We start from the raw sequence: 24049 nt of genomic DNA on the forward strand, positions 1-24049 counted from the left end.
CCGTTTTCGATGGGAATTTTTCAGGGCTATGCCACGTCAATTAGCACGCCATGAATACTCAGGAATACTCTAGAATGCTATGCCGTTCGGCGTCATGATCAGGTATTCAAACCGAAGCGTATTCGCGAGCAGATTTTACGCAGTATGAATTCGTTGCGTAAAATTTTACTTTTAGGAGAATGCGATTTGCCTGAAGTATGTCTTTTTTAATCAAACTCTTCGATCAAAGAATTCTTCATCATACTCCAGCAGTACGATAGACTTGTGGTATACTTTTAAGAAAATTCACGAACGATTATGTACAGAGCGTATTCGGTCATATTCGACTCGTATATTCTAGGTGTACGTCAAGTATCGCGCGCGCTTTGAATACTCTAGGATTCTATGGCGTCACGATGAGGTATTCTAGTCAAGAATACTTCAGAATATTTAAGCTTTTGGGCAGTGGATGAGGCTGAGATTTCAGCGAAATTTATAGCAGTAAACAAACTTAAGATATTTTTAATATTTTAACTCCAAAATCGTGCGTTCAAAGAATAACAAAGACAGAGAATGTCAAGAAAAAATTACCGAAGAAATATAAACTCTATAGGGAGTAAGAGCAGTTGGTGCACCTGGCTGTCTCCACTGGGTAAAAACGTGAGGTAGATATACGTTTCTTATAAATTTTAATTTAGCCTTTGCGTTCTTAAAAGGACGCAAAGGCTCTAGATTTGTTTCTGAGCCACTAAATAAGAAATAGAAAACATGTTCCGTGTTTCTATCGAGTTTTAGTAGAAACTCAGCTGTGTTCTATTGGAAATCCGCGAATCTGATTGGTTCTCCCACTGATTTCTATTCGCCGATAGAAAACAGTCGCACGCGCGAGTAGCTTTTAGGCGGTAAATTTTCTTGATTTTTGTCTTCAAAGTTCACAATATTGTAGGTTTTGGACTGCAATCCTTTAGAGTTTCTACTAAAACAATTAGACTACTCGCCCTCGTTTTCTATGAGCGATAGTCAACTCGGCTGCGCCTCGTTGACTATTTGCTCATAGAAAACTCGGGCTCGTAGTCTAATTGTTAAATAGAAACACGAGTGGAAGTTTGGGAGAACGAGAAAAGCTGTGGGAACAAGAGACGAGTGTTTCCACAGCTTTTTCGAGTTCTCCCAAACTTTCACGAGTGTTTTTATAACTCGATAGAAACACGGAAAACATGTTTTCTATTTCTTTTAGAAAACAACACAAATAAAATAACGCACATCAAAGTAATATTTAGCGCTTTATTTAACATTAAAATGTAGATTCTCTTCACCTTGCGGTTTTACGTCATGGACATAATCAACCAATCATAGTAAGGGAGCCGATGAACAGAAATAAATCAACTGTTCAACATTTGCTTATGCACCTATCAATGTTAAGCCCGAGGGGGGGGGGGGGGGCAAGGGGTAGGGATTTTGACATTTTCGATAAAAAAAAAATGTCAAATTCCCCACCCCCGGGACAAAATAATTGGTCAATATCCCATGAAAGGTCGTCAAATATCCTTCAAACCTTCATATACGACCCGAAAATCCCTACCCTGGGGCCATCACGTACGATCAAAATCCCTACCCTGGGGACCGCCCTCAGGATCAAATTCCCGTGGGTAGCCCGACCCCCCCCCCCCCTCGGGCTTAACATTGATAGGTGCATTATTCAAGGCTAAATTAAATTCACCGTTTTTTTGGCCAAACAAACAAAGAAAACAGGCCCCAAAGTTAACGTAATTATGAGAAATAACTAACCCGATGGTTTAACTAAAGTCAAGCACTGGAAGGAGTCAAGAATTGTGATTTTATTTCGCTTCATCGACCTAACCGAATGGTTTGACAACCGACGCTGCCGATCGAAAGACTCGAACCTTGGAGGTGAAAGTGCATTATTTTTATGTGAAAAGAAGTTTGACTCGGCATTCTGGACGAATATCTTGTCCTGTTGAGCAGCTGTGAATAGTTCTGAAGTGCTGCAAAACCTAGAGTGGAGTGAAGTTGCGCCAATTCATATACTTCTTTGAAACTAAACCTATCAATATAATTCTAGTTTTAAATTTAAAAAGCAGGAAGGTTAACTGAGAAAGGTGATTTTTCTTGTAAAAGGGCATCAAATAAAAAAACATTGCAACTTCTAACAACTATTTCAACACAAGTTACTACTTACTACTTTGAAATTCCTGGCTGCTCACATCTCGGCAGGTCAAGCCGAGGAAAATCAACAGGAAACTTAACACATAGACTTCCAAGTTGCCTTTGATTCCATTTTGCAAAAAATCTAAAGTCAACAAATGAATTCAACCTATTAAACGTTAATTAATAGGCTAAAATGGTACCAAACGAGAATGACAATTTTACTTTCACTCTGTATGTATGATGTAATGTCAGATATGAAATGATTCATATATGAACTGCGGATGTAAATGAAAGTGATAAATGATCATCGCAGTGAATTTCCAATTTAAGCAATTGGGAATAAAGAAGCCTGAGAAAAAAATTCAGGGCATGTATGTATGATTTTTTCGCAGATTATTAATAACCAACTTTTACGTTATTCTTCTCTGCTCTTGTTTATTAGACCGTTCACGTCCCAACAATTCGTTTCCCGCGTTCAATGATCGAAGAAAATAGTTCACTTAAAATATTTACCAGAAAACACGAGACATTAACAAGTGCGGGCGACATTTATCTCAGTTTCTATCTATCTCCACCTGATCTGTATACATACTATCACCAACCTTTTTTTTAAAAAAAGAGCAGTCAATCTTAACAGTTTTAATTTTCGTGTGTGTTTTTTTTTTTGGAGTGATGATAGTTTGTTTGTTTGTGTTCAGAATCTCCTGAAGGGAATAATAATATCATGTCATATTATTCTTTCTCCTTCAAATTTAGGTGCCTTTTGTGGCCATGGATCTTAAAATTGGTACAAAAACATAATATTATTATCACATTTCACTTTAAAAAATAAGCTCATCTAGGTGTTAACAAACTTACATGACATATAAATTTCAACAGAACAGTATTTGTAAATTGACAGGAACCCATCCCACCCCCAAGAAGAAAAGGATACTGAATTATACTGTCAAGAATGAGAGACCTTACTCAACAATACTTCCTAAGCCTAAGACAAATAAATAGAGGATATTACATGGTTGTGCGGAGATATGAAATTTATCTTCGAGTATTCAAATCGATATCTCACGAGTGGGATATCCAAGCAACCATGTAATATTCTGTTTATTATATAAACCTACTAATTACGATGTTTTTGACGATTTTCCGAAGATTACCGACCATTTTCCGAAGATTTCCGAAGATTTGCAAAATGTTGTCCGAAGGTCGTACGAATGTTTCCGAACATTTTCCGAACTTTTTCGAAGATATCCGAAGATTGCCGAAGATTGTCGAGGAAGATCCGAAAATGTTTCGACTTAATATCGATTTACTTTGGCTCATTCAGCATTGAAACAGGGCAAACTTGTCAGAAAATGTTTGGAAATCGATATCTTCACATGTGAAAATAACATGTTATTTTCAAGTGTAAAGATATGATTTTTTCGCGCGAAAGATTTCCTGCTATTTCACTGATGTTTATATAATAAATTACTGTTTGGTTATCAATGAATATGATGTCTAAAACTAAATAAAATATTATCTTTTTGTATGCAGAATGCCACTTTCAAGGCGAAAGTCAAGATGTTCTTTCCCTTCAATGCACGAAAGGCATATACTTGCATTTTTTGCGCTGTTTTTGTCATACTTTCCACGACTGAATAATGACTTGAGTGGCTTTCCCTTTAAGAGCGGTCGGGCGAGTTTGGGGTCGTGAGTAAACCTTCCCTTTATTTTTTTGTGAGTAAAAATGAGTTTATGTGAAATGATTGAAATCGACGTAATTTTTTTTTAAAACCTTTTTTCGGTACATTGCTTCAAGACAAAACTGTTCTGGTGTCCTCCTGTTTACGACCAGAATTCATCACTTTTAAGGGCCGCGCTTTTTAGAAACGAATCAGTATCGTTAAATCGTAGTACATTACAGTTTGCTTGTTGGAAACAAAAATTGGCGATGAAAAAAAAGTGCTTCCCGTATGGCGATACTGTGAAACATTGGAAAGACATGCGCGCTGGGGAGACATGTTTTGTTTTGACAGGCCGTAATCAATATATTCAGACCGGGCTTTTTTGGATTTTTGAAGGTCAGGAGATTCCACCCCCCCCCCCCCCCCCTAACTTCTACAGGAAACAACGTATGGTCACCACATTTTCAGGAAATAATGTATGTCCGAAATTCTATCGATTGACATCAAAATGTTTGCATATTCTGTTAGGAAACATTTAAAAAGAAAAAATTGACAAGTCCGGAAAAAAGGTAAAAAAATGTTAAAACCATGTATTTTTATGGTCGCCATCTTGGATCCGCCATGTTGGATTTTAAGTAGGTACGCAGGGCGCCCGCGCCCGCAAACCATGTCGCAAGCCATGATGACCATAAAATATCAAATGCATGATACTCCTGTTTCTATTGTTATGGCGCTCCACTCTGCCCTTCGACCGCTGTGGAGCTCCGCTAAAAAAGTTCTCTTTCGTTTTTTCAAACGTATGTAGTTCACAAACATGATATTCTTTTCTATATTCACAATCGTCAACCAAACAAAAAAGAATGTTGAAAAAGCTCTTAGGTTTTCAAAACAAGACATGGAAAAACCTTGCTTTATTTCCACTGATCCAATGGCTTATTGTATTGGTAATTTACAAATCTTTTATTAAAGAAGTTTTCAAAAGTTTTTTTTTTTCTGCAGTGAAAATATTTTCTCAAGTCCTCTTGCGTGTGAAAGGGTACGTAGTAAAATCAAGTGAACATCCAAATAATTTAAACATTTGTTAGCCAATCAAGTGAAGTGAAAAGATCGATCGAAGTAAGGCGCGTGAAAAATCACGAGCAATCAGCTGTACAAACAGTTGTGCACGTAAGGTTGATGTATTCTTATTTAAAAGTTGCTTATTCCTTTATGACGAAATTTTACCATAGTATTAAATTCACTTCGAGACAATTTCATTTCAAATTATTTCTTTTCTTGGGTTTCAAAAAATAAAAAGGCAGCATTTAGATCCGTTTTTGAGGCATTTCAAACCATATGTAGGGAAAAACCTTTATTCACCTCACTCGATCAGTATTCGCAGACTTCAAATTGTACATTCAGCTTGAGCTTTTTATTATCTAAATGTTCGCATTTTAATTATCAATTCAGCCAATCAGGTGCCTAGAAAGCCGTTGCATATTCTGCGATATTCCACGAAAGTTCATTCAGCTCAGAGGAAGTTTTTAAACGTGAAGGAAGAACCAAATTATTCTATCTAACTCGAAATTTTTCTATTTTCGTCTTGGGAATAATTGATTCCAGTGCCGCAATCGGAAAACTTTAACAGACGTCAAGAACATTCTGAAACAGCGACTGAAAACCCAGAAATGGTGCAGAAAAAAGAGGGTTTTGAAAAATTATCAATGACTAACCACAGCATGAGCAACGCCAAGACAACTTATCTATGATGTATTATGTCGGTTATCAGAAAAGCAGACCGAGGAATGGCATACAAAACAAAACGTATGGAAAATCCTTGCTTCAGTTTCACTTATATGTAATATAACGAAGCTCTCATAGTTTTTTTTAGATCGGTCACCCTTTAATGGTCAAATGACAGAACTTATCAATTTTTTTTCACTTTTTGTCCATGTGTTTATTAAGAGCCAAATAAACATATCCCGAAGTTTCATAGTAATCGGACATTGCATTACAGAGATATTGCAAGTTTAAAAATGCCTTTTTTTATGCCCTCAGAATCGTAGAGTGCTCGGAAAAATTGTCGAAAAATTGTCGGAAATAAAACTTGTGACGTCGTAATTGGTGTTTTTGAAGACGACCGCAGACCGATTCCGCAGACCGCAACTTAGAATTTAAATAAATGTTTTTAGTGACATTTCAAGCAGTTATTTCGTTCTGTTCAGCCGTTTTTCAGTTAATGATTTGCTGGTTGTTGTTCAGAGACGTGCTCTTTTTTAAAAAAATAGCTAAAGCTTTTTGCATATAATGTGACATAGGTAGTATGCACGCTGGTATGCAAACAAATCAGAAATCTCTATTGTTCTTTCTCATTAGCATTTAACTTAACGAGCAGAATTATCTGCACGTACGTTAACTGTGCACGTGCGTTTTAAATCTTGGTACACTTCAAGGCCGTTCTCTGCCGAACAACAACGCGAAATGACGAAATTCTGCGTATGGATAACGTCAGCCACGACAGCTAATTTTTGGTTTTTCTATTTGGGGTTAAACGCTTTCTTTCAATATTCAGCGGGAGCTAGTTCTTGAAGCGATAAATATGCAGAATACGTCCGGAAAGTTGTGAGATTCTCAAGTAAAATATAAATTCATTTTCACCAGACTTTGCCGTCGGCGCGGTATGCAGAATCGGTCTGCGGTCATCTTCAAAAACACCAATTATGACGTCAAAAACTCGTTCCATTCCTTCCATTTTAGTGCGCAGTCATTAAAAAACGTTTTCGTGAAGCCTTCGGAAATCTTCGTATTTTTTTGCTGTAAATAACGCTTTAAGACTCGGAAAGCAAACATTTTTCTTAATTTCACTCAATTATGGATAGTTTTAGCGTTTGGTTGGTTAAAATGGCATTTTGAAATTTCTGTTCATTTGACCTTTAATGTTAAAAAAAGTTTTCAACAATTATTAACTTTTCGTATATAATCAAAGAGCAGTAAAAAAAAAACCCTGAAGCTTTGTTGCGTGTGCACGTATTCTTATAACCAAGTTGCTAATTGTTTTATAAAGAAATTTGATCACAGCATTACATTCGTCATGAGACAATTTTATTTCAAAAATATATATTTCTTTGCTTGGGATCCCAAAATATAAATAGGCAGCTTTTATATTCGTTTATTTAGGCATTTTGAATCATACGTAGCAAAAAATCTTTAACTTCAAAAAAAAAAAGATGACTCGATCAGTATTCACAGACTTTGAATTGTAATTCAGCTATAGCTTTTTTATAGCAAAATGTTTCTTTTTACTTTTGGTTTTATCTCTCTCTTGAATTAATTCAATATCTTTTACTGAAATTTAAATTTCTTATTTTGTCGTAAATACATATACCAAGTTTTATTCATAAAATTAATTTCAAGTTTGAATAAAACGAAATCCTTTAATTGAAAATAACGCAACCCGTTGTTTTTAGACTTTAATGATTCCATCTTGAATTAAATCACGAAATTTTCATCTTCAAAAAATTTCCATCTCAAAGGAGCGCGTCCCTTTGGAATTCATTACAATCACGCTTTTGTGGAAGCTGCAAATTAGCATACGAGAAAAAAACCAAGAATTTAACAGGCAGTCTTCTTTTAATCCGCCCACTCAAATTTGCGTAAAACAATCATTTTTCTTGAAACTCTGTCAATTGAAAGACTTAACCGAGGCTAGAACTTAAATAGTATTAGTTTAATTTAAAATGATTTTCTGATCCCGTAAAATATTTTGCCCATTCGGGCCCGCCACAACGTCTGGAAAATAGAAAAATAGGCATTTTTCGAACCGCTGTAAAATATTTCATTCGCATCGAACACCGACTAATGTTATATATGTGAAAGTAGTAGGTTTTCTCTAGATTTACTTTGAAATGCGGAAACAAGGATAAAATGACCACTATTGATCGGCACCGAACGAAGGCTTAAAAATGACCTTGATTTAAAAGTTTGAAAGGTAGCGCCTGCTTAACTCAATTGTTGGATCTGTATTGGAATTCAGCCATCTGGGGATCATAAAATGGCGGAATTAACCCAAGGTGGGCAGCAGGTAAGCTGTATTTATGAAAAAATCAGCTCTAGTAAGCACGATTTTGATATAAGCGAAAATGTCGTTATTACTCGCACATGAGCTGATAAAAACTGTCATAACTTTTGAAATACTTAAAACGTATATGATATTTTGCTAGCTTATTTTGGCCGACAAAAGGCTACACTTTAGGGCTGTGTAGACTAGAGTTATCAGCTAGGTCCCGATATTGAAAAATTCGTTTCTAAATCAAGGTCATTTTTCAGCCTTCGTTCGGTGCCGATCGGTAGTGGTCATTTTATCCTAGTTTTCGCATTTCAAGGAAAATCGAGAGAAAACCTGTTACTTTCATAGAAAACTAAAAATGTTTATGAACAAATTGATATAAAATTTGTCGGTGTTCGATACGAATGGAATATTTTACAGCGGCTCTAAGAATGCCTATTTTTTAATTTTCCAGGCGTTGTGGCGGGCCGGAATAGGCAAAGTATTAAATGGCTCCTAACGCAGCCAGAAAATCATTTTGGATTAAACTAATACTGTTTAAGTTCTAGCCTATAATTTTTTAGGATTAACACAATTACTGGTGTCCCAGTAGTATACATTGTTAAATTGACACGGTATACTCTTTTCGAAAACGTGGGCAACCAAAACGGCCGAGGAAGAGAACAATTCATTAGAAATTGCACGATGTTTACACGTTCGGTGACTAAAAGGGTTTTTGTGTTTCTGCCAGAAAACATCGCGTGATCAATTGGATTTAAAGTAGACCACACTTGGACTGAAGGTAGACGATGGTTATTTTCGACCAAAAGAATTGTCGCGAGCTGGGGAATAAGAACAACAAAGCACGATTTTACTCGACCTGACAGCACAAAATTACAAACAGAAACACCCAAAATCATTCAAATGTAAGTCACCAATGAAAAAAAATGAAACTGCGCCCTATCAGTTATTAACCTATTAATTTCCACAAAAACACTTCCCAAGTGAAACAAAGTATCGTATTCTTACAGCAACGTAACTTTTAGAGCAAACAATTTTGTGACATCCAAAGTTAACCAAGAATTCAAAGTATACGTTAACCGAAGTCTATTTTAGTCAGTAAAACTGAAATACATATACTGGCATTCTCCTTGCCTACCTTGAATATCCGCGGAGAAAATGTACCAACGTTTCCTGCAGATGGACAATGATAACGTCTTAACTCAAGCGATGAAAACCTGCAGAAAATAAATACACGAGAATAAACGGTTCGCTTTTCAATTGCAGCTCCTATTTGAGTTCAAAAGGGGACAAACTGAAAAAAACTACTAAGTCTTGTAAACTGATCCTACCTGTCTTCCTGTGGCAAGCCTACTGGCTGACTGGAACGGGGAGAGCGATGAAAACCACTAGTGGGCGTGAAGCACGTTGAAATGTGCTCATATAATACCATTTTAATAACTTCAAGTTGAATTACAGCCCACATGCGCTACACGTTTTGCTCCCGAAGATAGCGACTCCGTGAAAGAAGCAAGCCCCCCTGCTGTCACGATCTGCAAAAACTGTTTATACCTATTTCTTATATCAATTTCTGGCTCTTCTCTTTCTTTAGTAACCTTCTGCTTTTGTTATAAACAAACTGAAGTTTAAAGCAGTTCAAAGAGTGTGTTGATTTTTACTCGTGAATGCATAATAAACGAGTATAGTGGGGAAGTTTAGCCTTCCATCCTTCCATCGATGTATTGTAAACATTATGCAAATTAAGAATTCACGAGTGGCTCATAGACCCCTTTGATTCATTCTCTAATTTTGTGTGTTTAGTGGCATTATTATTCAGCAAGTGTTTGGCTATAATAATTTGTCAGCTAGACAATATGTGTTTACAGCTGAATGCTATTTTTCTTTTGTAAAATTTAAATTTAGGGTTACACGAAAACTTGTATTTTAAACAGAGATTTTCAGCAATCCATCGCAAATGTTTTTCCAAAATGCTGTCAAAGCCAAACCTAAAACCGATCACCAATGACAACTAGCACAAGCCAAGGTATCATTATTGCTACCCGAATATGCAAACCACTCAGCATCCTTCAAAAATTTGATGATTCTCCATCGAGAATTGCGGGCTACACTGGTCTGAGAAGATCATATTTTCGTATGTCAATAAATTTCGAAGTTCGAAGTAATACATAGAGTGTATTGATTTTCGTTCTTAGACGTGTTTAATTACATTATTATTCAACAACTGTTTGCTTAATTATAATTTGTCAGGCAGACAGACGCGATCGTGTCATGCAAAGCGCCCTACTGGGCTTTTTTGACAAGAGGAGTTGGAAATAATCTAGATCATTTTTACGTCTATCCTTCCTCCAGATCAGTCCTGTAAAACATATTTCATAACAAATTAAAAACGTGACTAGCGCATATCAAAGATTATATAACAAATTAAAAATATGACACCTTATGTTTACACCCGGGAACGAGCGTATCGTTAGTAAACGTATACTGCTTAAGGTGGCCCGCGGGTATTTATGAGGCTGACAGTTCCCTTTTTTAAGCGCGTTTTAAAACGGGAAAACGTGAAGCCATTGCTTAGATTTTTTGAGAATCTGAAAGAATAAAGGCTAAATAATATAAAATGATAAACTTTATGACGATCAAACGCGATTTGTTTAAGTTATGAGCGATTTTCGGAAGCCTTCGTTGAAATAAAATGCGATTATTTTTAAAATGCCACGGTGAATTTTTTTGTAATTACCCCAAAACGCTGCCAAACAGTTGAAGTTTACTCACAACAACTTACAGGAAAATCCACTCCGTAGATTTCCTGAACGAGCGACATCTTAATTTTGCCTTTAAAAACTGTTGGGTTATGCGTCTGACTTGACCGTCGCATAAATGTGATACTTGTAATAACCCAGTACCGGCCAGTTTTGAGGCTGATGTTACCTTAATCTTGTGCTCAAAAGTTCAAAAGATCGTGTATATACATCAAATGTAAGCAGTTAATAAAAATGGATGGTTTTCAGCCGAATTTTTGAAAATATCAATCAAATGACGTTATTTCAAATTGCGAAAAATTTGTCGATTTGTTTTGCATTTTTTTAAAGCTGCAGCTAGAACAGGATATTGCAAAGGTTTGTGCCGAGTTTCAGCGTGTTCCTTTCATACGGTTTGAAGAATTTCGGTCGGAAAGTCAGGTACATTTGCTTTCCAAGTTCTAATCGCTTTGTAAACCCCGCATTTCGAATGAAATTATACTGTTGTTTTCGAAGAGAGGTGTTACTTTCAAATTCCGCTTGATCTTCTGCCACTTGAAAATAACACCGCCTGAAATAGTTACTACTAAAATGACAATTACCCTTCTCTGATGGCAGAAGATCGACTTTGCGACCGAAATTCTCCAAACCGAATGAACGAAATACGCTCAAATGATCTTAATTCGAGCAGTTTTTTTAACACTGTTATGATTTCAGGCGGTGCTGTACTTCAAATGCTGATATAGCATGACTATCATTTCATTCATCTGATGCAAAATATTCGTAGTCTCAAAGATAAATTTGACTCTCTTCTATGGCTTTCTTCACTATAGAAATGAGCCTCTCTGTGGGTATTTCCGAAGAGATCGAAAACGCGAAAATAACCACCAAAAAAACTAAGATTTCAAGAAATTGACCAAAATTCGCGTGAAAATATCTGGAATTTCTAAATTTTGGCATTTGACCAAATTTCACGAACAAAATAAAAACGAACGAAGATGAAACGAAGATTTCTTTTAAAAACCCCCAAAGAATTGCAAAAAGAATACGAAGAAAACGAAGACCGTGGGTGCCCATGTAGAAGCTGACATAAGCACAAGTAACGATTTCCTTAATTTGAGCTAGAAGCCGGGAGTAATAGATGACTATAGATAGATAATGGCAGGTGCGACAATTGGATTCAAAGAACAATAAACATTTTCGCATCTTTTAAAGAACTGTTCTGTATTATTTTATCTTTCCTTAATACGAGTTTACACCAAATGAATTACTAGGTGGCAAGTTAACAGACAAGCGAATAATTCTTTCCTAATAAGACAATTCTGTAATTATTGTCTTCGAATTTGTTGAAATGCCCGCTGTCATTTAGCTTAAAAATTTGAGAACTGGTTCGCACAAAGAGTGCGTGGGTGACGCGGCAAGATGGGAGAGTGTGATACAGAAAGCGAAAAGCCTATATACATGTTTATATGAAAACTGACTTTTCGGGATGATCCAGGCGACCTTCTCGTGTTTAACTAACTCTACCTGACTTTCTTTGGCAAATATGCTGCCTTGCTAATGAAAGAGCAGTGTTTAAAACATATTGAGTGTGTGGGATATGTAAAAGTTTGTTGATAACATTTCCAGTGAATAATTGTCTTGTTTAGTCTAGGGTTATGCGAAAACACTTTTAGCAGTCTTGACAACGGCACTGCTTTTACAAGAATTCAAAAGCTGTGACGATTTCTAGAAAGTTCTTATATCTATTTCTTATATCTGTTTCGTGCTGTTCCTTACATCAGTTTTGTACTTTTCCCATTCTTTTATTACTTGTAATGATTATGTCTTTGTTGTAAATACAACTAAAAATTCTGAGTAAGACACACAATGTTGCTAATTTATTATTCCTTTAGTTGTGCCGGTTTAATGAATTTATTACCTAACAAATGTTTGGTTATTATAATTTGTCAGCTAGACATCGTGCTTTTCTAGCTGAATGCTTTTCTATTCCTGTAAAAAATTCAATTTCGTAGGGGAAAAATGTCGCACGAAAACTTGTACTTTTAAAACATATTGGGTATGTGGGATATGCAAATGTTTGTTAATAACATTTCCAGTGAATAATTGTCTTGTTTAGTCTAGGGTTATGCGAAAACACTTTTAGCAGTCTTGACAACGGCACGGCTTTTACAAGAATCCAAAAGCTGTGACGATTTCTAGAAAGTTCTTATATCTATTTCTTATATCTGTTTCTTGCTGTTCCTTACATCAATTTTGTACTTTTCCCATTCTTTTATTACTTATAATAAAAATTCTGAGTAAGACACACAATGTTGCTAATTTATTATTCCTTTAGTTGTGCCGGTTTAATGAATTTATTACCTAACAACTGTTTGGTTATTATAATTTGTCAGCTAGACAACGTGCTTTTCTAGCTGAATGCTTTTCTATTCCTGTAAAAAAAATTCAATTTCGTAGAGGAAAAATGTCGCACGAAAACTTGTATTTTTAAACAGAAATGCTCAGATCCACCGCAATACTCGTACCAAAATGCTGTCAGAGCGTACCTGAAACCGATCACAAATGAGAGGGAGTGGATTTTACGGTTAACGGTTAAAATTTCGGCTTTTTTAATTTATTTCCCTAACGGTTAACAGAAGTTAAAAATTAATTTCCTTTGCCGGTTTTGAAAAGTTAAATATTAATTAACATTATTGAAAAACATTTTTAGATCTCAGGGCCATTCTGGGACAATAAGGTGAACTAGTCTGTATTATTTGAAATTTCTCACCAATTTTTTACGGTTAACATATTTTACGGCTTACGGTTAAAATTATCCAATTTTTACGTCTAACGGCTAAATTTTTGGCCGCTTTACGGCTAACGGTTAACCCCATTGAGACCCTCAAATGACAACTAGTACAAGCCACGATATTCTTCCCGCTAGCCATATGCAAATTCACGCAGCCTTCGAGAATTTCGTGATGGGTACTGCATCGAGAAAAGTGTTCAATCCGTTGGAAAAATTGGTCTGAGAAGATCACACTTTCCTGCATCAAGAAAGCTGGAGAAACTTCCATCAATCGAGAACGAATTTAATTTTCATTGCTTGTGCAGATAAGCTAAGATTTCATCGGCTCAGAAAATTTCACCAGTCAAGAAATTTTCATTTCCTAATATGTTTTAATTATTTTTAAGAGATTTTGAAGAATGTCTTCTAACGCGTGAACGCTTCCAACTTTGTTCAACGCACTGTTCAAGGCACTGTTATCTTTTTTTAATACGAGTTTACACCGAATGAACAACTAGGTAGCGAGTTAACAGAATGTAAGCTCTAAAATTTGAGAATTGGTTCGTACAAAGAGTGCGTGGGTGACCCCACAAGCTGTAAGCTTTTATCCATATCGTGTTTTTAAATAAAGGCAACTACTACTACTACTACTAACAGACAAGCAGAAGAATTCTTTTCTATAATTCTGTAATTAATGTCTTCGAATTTGTTCAAAAGCCCACTGTCATTTAGCTCTAAAATTTGAGAATTGGTTCGTACAAAGAGTGCGTGGGTGACGCTGCAAGATGGGAGAGCGTGATACAGAAAGCGAAAAGCCTTTTATGGAAAACCAATGATCGAGGCGACCTTCGCATGTCCCTTGAACAACTGGGTATTAATAACGCCCAACCCTTTTGGTGCTTGCCTCTGGTGTACTGAAAAACCAACAAAGCACGATTTCTTTCTACCTTACGAATATCAAACATTCGCCTTAATTTCGAGTACCATAATTTATGTCATTGTTAATTAAAAAAAACAGTATTTTACAGCATCGTTATTAAAGACACCGTTATTTTCCGGCAAAGTTATGTTTACACGTCATCTACGTCTCCGTCGCGTACGTGGAAAATGCCAGGACGGGATGTATTCCATCCCTGGACCCATTCATTGAAGATAAGTCACTATTTGGTAGGTTTAAATATTTTTTGTTGTGTATTGTTTATCAGAATTAAACCCTCAAGTTCTGTTGTTCGACGTTGTTGTTTTGCCTTTAGAATAGAGCAGGTTGCTATAAAAATTACTACGCTTCAAATTCGCGTTAATTAAATGCATGTTAACATAAATTTTCGACAATTCGCGTTAATTAAATGCATGTTAACATAAATTTTCGACAATTCGCGTTAATTTTATTATACGTACATTTTGTTCGCGTTCGTACATTTTGTTTGCGTTGCGGTAAAAATGCTTCGTTATATTCCTATAATAAGGTATAAAGTGAGCGCAAACATGTGCAAACGGAACGACAAAATCATACAAAATCATATCGTTCTTTGTTGGTTTTTCAGTTCACCAGAGGCAAGCACCAAAAGTGTTGGCCGTTATTAAAATCCAACATAGGGAGCCCTCACATCAGATAAGAGGATAAATAAAAATTAAACTTTACCTGCTTTCTCTTTGTTTTTTTATACGTCACCCACGCACTCTTTGTACGAACTTCGTACTCTACGTACGAATTTTTTATATCTGTTTCTTGCTGTTCCTTACATCAATTTTGTACTTTTCCCATTCTTTTATTACTTATAATGATTATGTCGTTGTTATAAATACAACTAGAAATTCTGAGTAAGACACACAATGTTGCTAATTTATTATTCCTTTAGTTGTGCCGGTTTAATGAATTTATTAACTAACAACTGTTTGGTTATTATAATTTGTCAGCTAGACATCGTGCTTCTCTAGCTGAATGCTTTTCTATTCCTGTAGAAAAAAATCAATTTCGTAGAGGAAAAATGTCGCACGAAATCTTGTATTTTTAAACAGAAATGCTCAGATCCACCGCAATACTTGTACCAAAATGCTGTCAGAGCGTACCTGAAACCGATCACAAATGAGAGGGAGTGGATTTTACGGTTAACGGTTAAAATTTCGGCTTTTTTAATTTATTTCCATAACGGTTAACAGAAGTTAAAAATTAATTTCCTTTGCCGGTTTTGAAAAGTTAAATATTAATTAACATTATTGAAAAACATTTTTAGATCTCAGGGCCATTCTGGGACAATAAGGTGAACTAGTCTGTATTATTTGAAATTTCTCACCAATTTTTTACGGTTAACATATTTTACGGCTTACGGTTAAAATTATCCAATTTTTACGTCTAACGGCTAAATTTTTGGCCGCTTTACGGCTAACGGTTAACCCCATTGAGACCCTCAAATGACAACTAGTACAAGCCACGATATTCTTCCCGCTAGCCATATGCAAATTCACGCAGCCTTCGAGAATTTCGTGATGGGTACTGCATCGAGAAAAGTGTTCAATCCGTTGGAAAAATTGGTCTGAGAAGATCACACTTTTTTCCTGTGTCAAGAAAGCTGGAGAAACTTCTATCAATCGAGAACGAATTTAATTTTCATTGCTTGTGCAGATAAGCTAAGATTTCATCGGCTCAGAAAGTTTCACCAGTCAAGAAATTTTCATTTCCTAATATGTTTTAATTATTTTTAAGAGATTTTGAAGAATGTCTTCTAACGCGTGAACGCTTCCAACTTTGTTCAAGGCACTGTTATCATTTTTTTAATACGAGTTTACACCGAATGAACAACTAGGTAGCGAGTTAACAGAATGTAAGCTCTAAAATTTGAGAATTGGTTCGTACAAAGAGTGCGTGGGTGACCCCACAAGCTGTAAGTTTTTATCCATATCGTGTTTTTAAATAAAGGCAACTACTACTACTACTACTACTACTACTACTACTACTACTACTACTACTACTACTACTACTACTACTACTACTACTAACAGACAAGCAGAAGAATTCTTTTCTATATTAATTCTGTAATTAATGTCTTCGAATTTGTTCAAAAGCCCACTGTCATTTAGCTCTAAAATTTGAGAATTGGTTCGTACAAAGACTGCGTGGGTGACGTATAAAAAAACAAAGAGAAAGCAGGTAAAGTTTAATTTTTATTTATCCTCTTATCTGATGTGAGGGCTCCCTATGTTGGATTTTAATAACGGCCAACACTTTTGGTGCTTGCCTCTGGTGAACTGAAAAACCAACAAAGAACGATATGATTTTGTATGATTTTGTCGTTCCGTTTGCACATGTTTGCGCTCACTTTATACCTTATTATAGGAATATAACGAAGCATTTTTACCGCAACGCAAACAAAATGTACGAACGCGAACAAAATGTACGTATAATAAAATTAACGCGAATTGTCGAAAATTTATGTTAACATGCATTTAATTAACGCGAATTTGAAGCGTAGTAATTTTTATAGCAACCTGCTCTATTCTAAAGGCAAAACAACAACGTCGAACAACAGAACTTGAGGGTTTAATTCTGATAAACAATACACAACAAAAAATTATTTAAACCTACCAAATAGTGACTTATCTTCAATGAATGGGTCCAGGGATGGAATACATCCCGTCCTGGCATTTTCCACGTACGCGACGGAGACGTAGATGACGTGTAAACATAACTTTGCCGGAAAATAACGGTGTCTTTAATAACGATGCTGTAAAATACTGTTTTTTTAATTAACAATGACATAAATTATGGTACTCGAATTTAAGGCGAATGTTTGATATTCGTAAGGTAGAAAGAAATCGTGCTTTGTTGGTTTTTCAGTACACCAGAGGCAAGCACCAAAAGGGTTGGGCGTTATTAATACCCAGTTGTTCAAGGGACATGCGAAGGTCGCCTCGATCATTGGTTTTCCATAAAAGGCTTTTCGCTTTCTGTATCACGCTCTCCCATCTTGCAGCGTCACCCACGCACTCTTTGTACGAACCAATTCTCAAATTTTAGAGCTAAATGACAGTGGGCTTTTGAACAAATTCGAAGACATTAATTACAGAATTATAGAAAAGAATTCTTCTGCTTGTATGTTAGTAGTAGTAGTAGTAGTAGTAGTAGTAGTTGCCTTTATTTAAAAACACGATATGGATAAAAGCTTACAGCTTGTGGGGTCACCCACGCACTCTTTGTACGAACCAATTCTCAAATTTTAGAGCTTACATTCTGTTAACTCGCTACCTAGTTGTTCATTCGGTGTAAACTCGTATTAAAAAAAAAAGATAACAGTGCCTTGAACAGTGCGTTGAACAAAGTTGGAAGCGTTCACGCGTTAGAAGACATTCTTCAAAATCTCTTAAAAATAATTAAAACATATTAGGAAATGAAAATTTCTTGACTGGTGAAATTTTCTGAGCCGATGAAATCTTAGCTTATCTGCACAAGCAATGAAAATTAAATTCGTTCTCGATTGATGGAAGTTTCTCCAGTTTTCTTGACGCAGAAAAGTGTGATCTTCTCAGACCAATTTTTCCAACGGATTGAACACTTTTCTCGATGCAGTACCCATCACAAAATTTTCGAAGGCTGCGTGAATTTGCATATGGCTAGCGGGAAGAATATCGTGGCTTATACTAGTTGTCATTTGAGGGTCTCAATGGGGTTAACCGTTAGCCGTAAAGCGGCCAAAAATTTAGCCGTTAGACGTAAAAATTGGATAATTTTAACCGTAAGCCGTAAAATATGTTAACCGTAAAAAATTGGTGAGAAATTTCAAATAATACAGACTAGTTCACCTTATTGTCCCAGAATGGCCCTGAGATCTAAAAATGTTTTTCAATAATGTTAATTAATATTTAACTTTTCAAAACCGGCAAAGTAAATTAATTTTTAACTTCTGTTAACCGTTATGAAAATAAATTAAAAAAGCCGAAATTTTAACCGTTAACCGTAAAATCCACTCCCTCTCATTTGTGATCGGTTTCAGGTACGCTCTGACAGCATTTTGGTACAAGTATTGCGGTGGATCTGAGCATTTCTGTTTAAAAATACAAGTTTTCGTGCGACATTTTTCCTGTACGAAATGGAATTTTTTTTTACAGGAATAGAAAAGCATTCAGCTAGAAAAGCACGATGTCTAGCTGACAAATTATAATAACCAAACATTTGTTAGGTAATAAATTCATTAAACCGGCACAACTAAAGGAACAAGAACATTGAGAAGCTTGGGAAGCTTAAAATCGGGCGCTTTGCCTTGAAAGGCAGGGTTCAGTACAGCAGAAACCACGAAGCAGTTACTTAAGTTAAGCACTCAGTCCGACTGTGTTTGTGTAAGTCACAGGGCTTGCATGAGCTGTATTAGTGTGCATAATATAATATCTAGAACGTTGTCGAGATTGCATTATTACTTAAAGACATGATGGTTTCAATTTATAAATGTATCTCACACAATACAAATAAACGATTGAAGTAGACGAATAGACAATGTAAAGTTTTAAGACTTAGCAAAGTGCAGTGTATTGGTAATACTGTAAGGTGCGGTTTCACCTGAAGGTCGTGTGCTTTTCGGTATTTTCCAGGCATTGCACTTTGATGGGACAGTACTACAACTGTTTACCGGGGAACTACTATTGTCAAGAAAATGATCACAACTTGTTGATGAATGATTGAACATTTGTTTCATACCATTACTGTAATAGCAATTGATGAAGGCTTTTAGTCCTGAACCAAAGTATAAGGACTGGGAAATACTGAAACCCATTATCAGCCACCTTAAACGGAAATATCTTGTTGGTGTTTCAAGGAATCCAAGGAAACTTCACTCATCCCATGTATCTATGTATTGCGGTATTTTGTAATTTTTTGAGTGATTTTTGGGGATGTTTGGCAGGTGATAGTTTTTTTAAAAGAATTAGCAAAATTTAGACAACTAAGAAATATTGAAAATTTAATGTGAATTTAACATTGGAATTTGAAGTTAGAAATTGGCAGACGGACACCAAACAGCCCCGTGACATCCTGGAGTGTTTTTGCATGGGGGTCAACTGTGTGATGATGTTTCCATTTTTTTCTTCAATCCCCACTGATAAAGAACTGTTGTTGGTGTTATGTTGGTGTTATCACATGTCAAGCCTTTAACAAGGTATGAAAGAACACAAGGATTTAAATTATTCTGGTGCTCAATTTTTGCGTAACTAAAATTAATGTTACTCAAATTCCTGATGGATTCTGTCTTAAACTGTTACGATCTTAGTATTTCCAAATTATTGCATGTCAATGTAAGGCAAGACAAGACATGCCTTGGTTCTTATGTAATTCTCTTAAAAACACATAAGATATTGACTATAATTTTGTCTGTGCTATGGCAATTCACAGTGGGGTGGTCTTGATGTGTCTTTAACTTGTAGACTGGACTGGACAAGTAAAACGCGGACTAGTAAAACGCGGACTTGTAAAACGCCTCTAGACACTTCGAATTCCTTGGCCACAATCATCTTACGGCTCTCTTCAATACATAATGTCTCAAAAAAACAGTAACCTCAGAAAGAAGTCAGAAGCAAATAAGGTCGAAAGACCGAATTTGAACATATAACGGCAAATGTTCTAATGTCACGAACGTAGGAGTCGTGTAGGCCCGTCACCTTTATTTACCACATACTGCCCCCAAATTAAAACAGTACCCTCAGAAAGAAGTCAGAAGCAAATAAGGTCGAAAGACCGAATTTAAACATTTAACGGCAAATATTCTAATGTCACGAACGTAGGAGTCGTGTAGGCCCGTCACCTTTATTTACGATTGACTGTTGATTTCTGGACGGGCCCCGTTCTACCTCGTGCGAGCAATAAAAACGACTGCACTCAACAGACGTCAAGTAGTGGAAAGAAAGAAACATATGCACACAACTCATAGCATCAATCCCGTTGTTTTAGTAGGGGTTTGCAGAACGAACATGTGCTATACTGCAAAAACATCTCCACGCTAAAACAGACCATAGAGTGCTCAAAAAAGCTAGAAATATGCCGTCGAAGAAACACACAAGAGCTTCAAACACAAATTGTTTCGCTCGCTAAACCGTTTAGTTTTATCCGATTTACAAGCGCTTGTTTTACAAGTCCGCGCTCTACAAGTCCGTGCTTAACAAGCCCTCGTTTTACAAGTCCGCGTCTTACAAGTCCGCGTTTTACTAGTCTGCGTTTTACTAGTCCGCCTTTTACAAGTCCGCGTTTTACCTGAGTCCGCGTTTTACTAGTCCGCGTTTTACAAGTCCGCGTTTTACTAGTCCGCGTTATACTAGTCCGCGTTTTACAATTCCGCGTTTTACTAGTCCGCGTTTTACTAGTCCAGTCCAGTCCTCAAAATACAGTATGCCAAAACTCCCCGCCCTCTAAAGATAAGTTTTTGACGGTTCTTGTCGTTTTTCGGTGCCTATATATTCATCTTCGGCATCTTTCTCATCCACCTCTCGTTCTGTCCTGTGTCTGTCATCACACGAAAGAAAAGCTGATTCTCAAAAAATCTGCCACAAAAGGAAATTGACAAAAACAATATGAAAACCATATATCGAAAGTTTCTTATTCTAAAATTTTATCATACGTCTTAATTCAGAGCTACAAAGAAGTTCCTCCTTTTGAGTTATTGATACTGTTCTTACAGTACCTCTTTCCACTAGCGAAATTTTACAAAATTCCTTCGCGGCGAAAAGGTAGCGCGAATCCAGAACAGACTCCAATCGAGAGTGGGTTAATTCTAGATTACTATTAATTAACTATTACAACATTCATTTTTAAAATAGTTTCCCAAGCCGACTAAGCTAACTAAACGTCGAGTGTATCTTTCAGTAAACAAAACATGCCGTTGTGACGCCGGAAATCCAGCTCACGCATACTATACCCCGTGACTCACGCAAACCTCCGACTTACGTGCTACTACAGTCATTCCTTTCTAAACATTTTTTTTTTGACCACCACCGTACCTTTCTACCCAAAAAACTCATGAAACCGCCCGGTTTTAACCTGTTTTAACCTTTCAAAAATTAGAGCGTTCGAAACTAAATAAGATCCGTAATCACAAACAACATACAGCCGTTTACCAGCACTCTTTAAAACTCCTGAAACCCTTCAAAATCAGGCAAAATAAATCTTTGAAATAACCTTTATCAAAGTTTTTAAGTTTTTATTCAGTTCTATAAAATGCCTTTCATACACTACTGTCAAACAAAAATTTCAATTTCCTCAAAGTTTCAAGACAAAAGAATAACAAATATTTCGTGCACAATGTAATTTGATTAAGCCAATATTATCACGTCTAAAAATACTTCAAGCAATTCAGTGAAAACCCGTTTTTTTTTTTCGTATCAACGAAAACCACTTTCGAATAATCAATACATGAAAATAACAATAAGATCAAAAGGAAGAAAGGAACCTTTCTAATTATTTGAAGACTTTCAAAGCCGTGATATTATGCATCCAATCCGCGATAAAATTTAATTACAACAAAATCCAAGTTCTCATTTTGAATTCCATTTTTTTCAGTTGATACCTTTATCCAACTTGTGAAAAATTCCATTCAAGTTCCTATTAATACTGTACATTCCCAATGTTTTGCTCAGGTCTTCAGAAGCGTCTTACTAACCAAATCTAAAATAATTCCAAAACATGCTGTACAAACATTCTACTCTTTGTGACAAACGACTTGACGACCGATTGTTCAGAAATGAAAATCGACACAGTTCTTGCTAAATAAAAAAAAAGTTTTACGGCGGAGTCAGGCTCAAAAAATATACCGCAAGATCACACCCCCATTCATAGTCAGAAACCAGCAAACCATCTAGTTTGCTAAAAAAAAAACACTGCGTGACATCAATGACGTTACCTTTTTCATTTACAAAAATAACTTTAACTTGTCAAAGTAAGTGCAATTTCACAATGGTGAATATCAGTACAGTATGGGGCCCAGTTCTCGGCCACTTTGTGTTTAACGCGTTTTTTCACACTCCAGTTGAATCAAAAGAAAAAGGTATTTCCTTCAAACGATAGACTGATTCATGTGCTTTAAGTATCTTGAGTTTGATCGTTCAATTCGATATAGAAAGCTCACACGTCGAGTTTACGCGGAGGTAGGTGAATTTGCATTCCCAAAAAAGTTGTTTGTTTACGGCTCCAAATTCATGGATGTAGTTAAATTCGTATTTTATCCAAAAGCCCCCACCATACGAGCTAATTTTTGGCATGTGAAACGTAGAATAATTCAGCTTTCTGCTTTAGTTAACTTTTCGTTGAACCGTTGTATTTTTTGGTCTTAATTTACTTCGAAATTTTTTCTTGCGACGTTTGCGTATTTGCCAGTTCTCGGCCACCCTGCTCGCTATCACAGCTTAGCGCTTGGTTTTTAATATAATTTCATCTGCTGCTGCCAGAATGAAAGAAATAAATGTTTTAAAAATAAAGTTCAATCTTATCTCTAAGTTTTGAGCTGACTCTTGTCTTGTCTATTATTTCTACAACACCTAAATCTTTCAAGACCTTTTCACTGCAAAATAAACCATCTAAATGCACGGGTCACACAATGCGGTTTTGCCAGAACCTGCACATAGGCAACTAGGCGCGTTAAAATCCTTCTTTTCTAAAGTAAAACAAAGCATCATAAAAATAATTTGGGATCGATATAGTATAAATAGGTTTACAGAGTGATTTTATGACTGTGAAAATTAATTGAGCATTTTTTACAGATAATTACGGACAAGCTTTTTAGTGGCCGAGAACTGGGCCAAGGTTGCCGAGAACTGGGCCCACAAATGGAGCTTTTATTTTTATTATTGCTCGGGCAAATTAATTTTTGACCGGTCGATAGCTTTACACCAAAAAGCTGAATAATGTAGCTAGCTCTGGGAGAAATTTCAAGTTCCTGCAGTTCTTCTGAGGTAAGAAATACAAGTTTACGTCAAAAGTGGCCGAGAACTGGGCCAAGGTGGCCGAGAACTGGGCCCACAAATGGAGCTTTTATTTTTATTATTGCTCGGGCAAATTAATTTTTGACCGATCGATAGCTTTACAACAAAAAGCTGAATAATGTAGCTAGCTCTGGGAGAAATTTCAAGTTCCTGCGGTTCTTCTGAGGTAAGAAATACAAGTTTACGTCAAAAGTGGCCGAGAACTGGGCCAAGGTTGCCGAGAACTGGGCCCACAAATGGAGCTTTTATTTTTATTATTGCTCGGGCAAATTAATTTTTGACCGGTCGATAGCTTTACACCAAAAAGCTGAATAATGTAGCTAGCTCTGGGAGAAATTTTAAGTTCCTGCGATTCTTCTGAGGTAAGAAATACAAGTTTACGTCAAAAGTGGCCGAGAACTGGGCCCCATACTGTACTTTGCCCCGTAAGCTTTTTTCTCTGTCCTTCCGCCGAAGCAAAAAAACACAACCTGATTACACATTAACCCAAAAGTCGACCAAGTGTGCCTGCAACGATTTCCTGTCAAAACTAAAATGAAAACCATTGCGGTATGCGTCACCCGTAGCGGTTTTGTAGCAACCCCGAGCTATCCCCGTCTTTTTGGCCGCGCCAGGAGACTACGCTCTAGGACGACCAAAGGGTAAACCTTAAATCGGCCACGCCCGATTAATAATAAATTAGCAACATTGTGTGTCTTACTCAGAATTTTTAGTTGTATTTACAACAAAGACA

The 24049-nt window shown here is 36.3% G+C and overlaps 1 long non-coding RNA gene across 1 annotated transcript; it reads right to left on the reverse strand.

Annotated features, from left to right (window-relative positions):
* Nucleotides 1-2179: 2179 nt before the first annotated feature.
* Nucleotides 2180-9289, reverse strand: LOC144636918 (uncharacterized). Its single transcript, XR_013567642.1, has 3 exons — nucleotides 9189-9289; nucleotides 8996-9074; nucleotides 2180-2290 (listed from the first exon to the last, which is right to left on the reverse strand). It is a non-coding gene; the product is annotated as an uncharacterized LOC144636918 (long non-coding RNA).
* Nucleotides 9290-24049: the final 14760 nt, after the last annotated feature.

The sequence above is a fragment of the Oculina patagonica genome, chromosome 13, assembly GCF_052425735.1.
Source record: "Oculina patagonica isolate OP01 chromosome 13, crgOcupat, whole genome shotgun sequence".
NCBI classification, from domain to species: domain Eukaryota; kingdom Metazoa; phylum Cnidaria; class Anthozoa; order Scleractinia; family Oculinidae; genus Oculina; species Oculina patagonica.